A 4,749-nucleotide genomic window follows, 5' to 3' on the forward strand; every position below is an offset into this window, starting at 1 on the left:
AGGTGGATTTTAATACAAGAATTTAACAATTGAGGAAAAAATATCATAAAAAATTTAAATATCGTACTCTTCCAAACTTCTAAAAAAAAAAAAAAAAAAAAAAACCGATATAACTAGAGAAACTGGTTGGATTGTATTATATTTCTTAACTTTAAAATAATGGCCATAATTGTTAGTTTAAGGAAAGATTTATAATTTTATTTTAAAGAAATCCAATAATTGTTTTGATTTAGTTTTAGACGTGCCAACCCGGCAGACGACCGAAAGGTCATTGCTGTAGCGCGTAGGCACGTCCCCTGCGTGGGACGAATTATTGTGCACTGGGTATTTTGGAAATAAAGCGCTTTTTCTTTCTTTCTTTCTTTCTCTTTCTTTAAACAGGTGTCAGCATCGACACTCTGAAATGAAATCAGTTTTAAAATATTACACCTAACTTTTCTCTAAACAATTTACTAACTGATCAACATTACATTGCTATAAAGGTCAGGTATAACATGAGAAACAAAATAGCATAAATTACAATCTCATAGGTAGGGGTCAGCTATGGCTAGCCCCCAGACACTATATTGTCACTATTTTTGTGGGTCTCACTGTCAGGGCCGGCTAGAGGGTGAGGCAGGGGGCAGAGCCCCGGGGCCCTGGGTTCTGAAGGGGGCCCGGCCTGGCCAAATTCCTCTAAAATCTTTTCTATAGGCTACATGTAATCCATAAGTCAAAAATTTTAGCATGGTTTTCAAGATCACTTAGTAGTTCTTCACTGGAATAAAGCTGCAACTGTGAGCATGAGAATTAATCTAACTGAATTTTAGATATGTATTGTTAAATGTGTAACAAAACGGCACGGATGCGGTTGGACACTTAATCAGGAAAATAGGGGGCCCGGGATAGCTCAGCCCAGTGGCTCCTTACGGCTCTCGCAGGCCATGCTCACTGTAAGGCACTGTTAAAAGCATACATCAATGGAACACAGAATTCTTCAGAATGAAACAAAAATGGAAAAAAGGTTATAAATCTTGAGGCAATCTGGGTTTTAGCCGGCATCTTTGGATTTCAGAAGGTTGACCTGCTTTATAAAATCCAATGCTGCTGGTCAATGGAAGTTTTGTAAAGATTGTAAAGGTAGTTTTCTTGTTGAAATCTTCTCTAGGTTTGATTCCCAGTTCTAAATAACGTATTTGGCAGGTTCGAACATACTAGAGACATTTTAGGATTATCTTTAAGTATTTTGAAATTTTTGCAATTTAGGAATTGAGCTTATAATGAAGCAGATCCCAATACTATGGGCAGGCGTACATTAATAGTAGACGTAGAAGAGTTTTATGTACAGGGTTCCATTTTAAATAGACATACATGACTTTTTTTGATTAAATGAAATACTTTTGATAATCTGCCATAAGCCAATAAAAAAAAATAATATAGGCCTACAATTTCATTTTCGGTTGAAGTATACATAGACCTAAATATTTTGCTTGGTCAGGAGGGTTCCATATGCGATCTGTTCACCTAAAATTTAAATATTTGGAGGATCTGACAGGTTTCGGAGAGTGAAAATCTTCGCTTCACTCTTCATCGGACTGCGAAATTCCTTAGTTTTTAAATATCAAGCCGTGTAGTGCCAAACACATTCAAAGGCCTGGCTTACGTCAAGAAACACTGTAGGAGCACGGCGTCCTTTAACTAGTTTCTAAGTATTTCATATTTTTAACTAGTTAAAGGAGGCCGTGGTAGCAGTATGACATTTTCTTTCAAATACTTACTAACTTACACCAACTTTACTAAATTTAAAAACTTTTTTTCTTTTCCGAGTTCGTTTTGGCACTTCTATCCGACCGATTTTCATGATTGAGATCTCAAATTGAAGGTATGCTCACACAGATTTGCCATCAAGCACCGGCATATAATTATCTATAGTCTCACTCGGTTTATACGAAAACAAAATTTGCTCTCCATGTATTTCTTATGGGAGTTAAATTTGGTATCTCTTTGCCGAGTTCGTTTTGCTCTTCTACTCGACCGATTTTCATGATTGAGGTCTCAAATTGAAGGTATACACGCACAGATTAGCCATCAACCATCGGCATATAATTATCTATAGTCTCACTTGGCTTATACGTAAACGAAATTTGCTCTCCATTTATTTCTTATGGGAGTTAAATTTGGTTTCTCTTTGCCGAGTTTGTTTGGCTCTTCTACCCGACCGATTTTCATGATTGAAATCTCAAATTGAATGTGTGCACGCACAGATTTTCCATCAAGCATCGGCATATTTAAATCTCATATCTATAAATCTCTCATATATTTAAATCGGCATATCTATAGTCTCACTCGGCTTATACGTAAACGAAATTTGCTCTTCATGTATTTCTTATGGGAGTTAAATTTTAGTATCTCTTTGCCGACTTCGTTTAGCCCCATTCTACCTTCTACCCGACCGAATTTCATGATTGAGGTCTCAAATTGAAGGTACGCACTCACAGATTTGACACCAAGCATCGGCATATAATTATCTAACGTCTCACACGGCGTATACGTAAATGAAATTTGCTCCCCATGCATTTCTTATGGAAGTTAAATTTGGTTTTTCTTTTCCGAGTTCGTGTTTGGCTCTTCTACCCAACCGATTTTCATTATTGAGGTCTCAAATTGAAGGTATGCACGCACAGATTGCACACCAAGCATCGGCATATATTTACCTACTGTATTACTCGACCAAAAACATAATTTTGATTCATTTTAGAATTCTTACTTCAATTTAAGATGTATTTCACCAGTTATAATTATATAATCCTATATATTTTGGTCTAAGAACCTTCAGTGAAATACCGGCTTTTATTTAAGCTATTAGTTATTCAAATCGGACGAGTTTCAAGCAAACGCAAGGTGAACAACCAACATAAAATTTATTTTTCACAAGGGTTTTCTATGATTAAAAATCCATAGCTCCAGTATTGTTCATGTTTTTTTATATGTATTAGACTCAAAATATTCAGTAAATTATAGGCTTTAATTTGAGCTATTGATCATTGAATCAGTGCTCAAGATACTGTATTACTCAATAAAACATCATACATTTGATTATTTCTCGGATATTATACCTAGTTATTTTAACGCTGCGGAGCAGCATGGGTCCTCTAGTTAAGCTTAACTAATTTGATTTATTAGTAAGGATTAACATGTATTAATAAGTCAGCTGCAACTGTTTTTGCGTGCCGATATGTGGTATGGAGACCGGTGGGGTATTCGGGAGGGACTATGGCTAAAGGTGTGGTGACGGCATACCTCTAGTGGCTAATGGCATGACGTCACTCTTCTCTTGAGGGAACACCATTACAGTAACGAGAAGATGTGATTCCAGCGGCGTTCGTGGCGTAGATGATGGCGTCTCGGACTGATGTACTGGAGGTCTCCAGTTCGATACCAGCCGGGGGCTTTTACTTTTTGTCAAAGATATTGCTTAGAATGCGAGTACGGTACTTCTTAACTGTACATCTTTTGTTAGTATTTAAGGCATTTATAATTTTAATAATGAACAGACATCTTTTTTTAATAGTACCTAAACCTTTATTCGATTTTCATTTTATATTTCTTTTTTATATTATCAGAAAGTTTGGTTGGTTAGGTTAGATGATGATGATAGTTTAATTTTAAAATACTAAATTTTAAAATTAATTTTATAATTGAAAAAATATTAGTAAACCTTCATTCGATTTTTATCTTACATCTTTTTTATATTATCAGCAAGTTTGGTTGGTAAGGTTAGGTTATGATAGTTTAATAATATAATAACAATTTTAACATTAATTTTATAATTAAAAAGTAAATTATAAAATTTATTAAATTTTTTCAACTTAGTGGTTCTAGCGGAAAACGCTAACACTACAAGATATGACGTCGCCACACGTTTAGCTATAGCCCTCCCATGCCCCACCGGTATAGAGACTATACCGTATAGTCAATGGTGGTATATAAATCCAGTCACAGTCACGGCCACCTTTAAAGGCAGCCATGTCACAGTACTTCGGGACTTATCTTTTCAAAGTTAGTGAAAACGCTGCAGCTGTTTGTGTGGAACTACATTCAAATCGTTCCTCTTAGATTTGAGCTGCAGTGCAGCTACAAAATTAGTTCTAAGTGGAATTGGATTGAGGCAGCCGCAGCGACACACATCTCTAGCACTCTAGCACTACCTACCTACTACCACCCAAGGCCCCACTAGAAAAACCATTTAATAAAGATATATTTTTTTAAATTCAATAAACAGTAATTTTAACAATTGCCGTTTCATGTTACAGAGGTATTGGTATGACCAAGGCAGATCGAGACAATAACCTTGGAACCATTGCTATGTCCGGAACCAAGGCCTTCATGGAAGCCCCAATAGAAAAAACGTTTTTCTAGTGGGGCCTTGTTTGAATTATAGCTCAGTGAGGGCGAGTTTACAAGCTACACGCAGGCAATTTTTACACGCTGGCGAGTATCTTGTAAACTCGCCCCGTGTGAACGAGGCTATAGATGAAGTAATATTTATTCTATGCTACTGTATGTTTTGTTTTATCTATGCTACTACAGTAGTGGAGTAGTGGTTACTGGTTATTGGTTTGGTTTCTGGTTCTGGTTACTGGGTTACTGCTTGTGCTTCTGATTCATTCTGCTGTTAAGATTTCGTCATGTTCATGTTCATGTTTTTATGTTCTGTTGTCTGTGTCTGTTCTGTCTGTTCTGTTGTTCTCTATCATTGAATGAACAGGA

The sequence above is a fragment of the Macrosteles quadrilineatus genome, unplaced genomic scaffold (assembly GCF_028750875.1).
Source record: "Macrosteles quadrilineatus isolate MER2022 unplaced genomic scaffold, UCM_ALF_1.0 Scaffold_1__1_contigs__length_201487025, whole genome shotgun sequence".
Lineage (NCBI taxonomy): Eukaryota > Metazoa > Arthropoda > Insecta > Hemiptera > Cicadellidae > Macrosteles > Macrosteles quadrilineatus.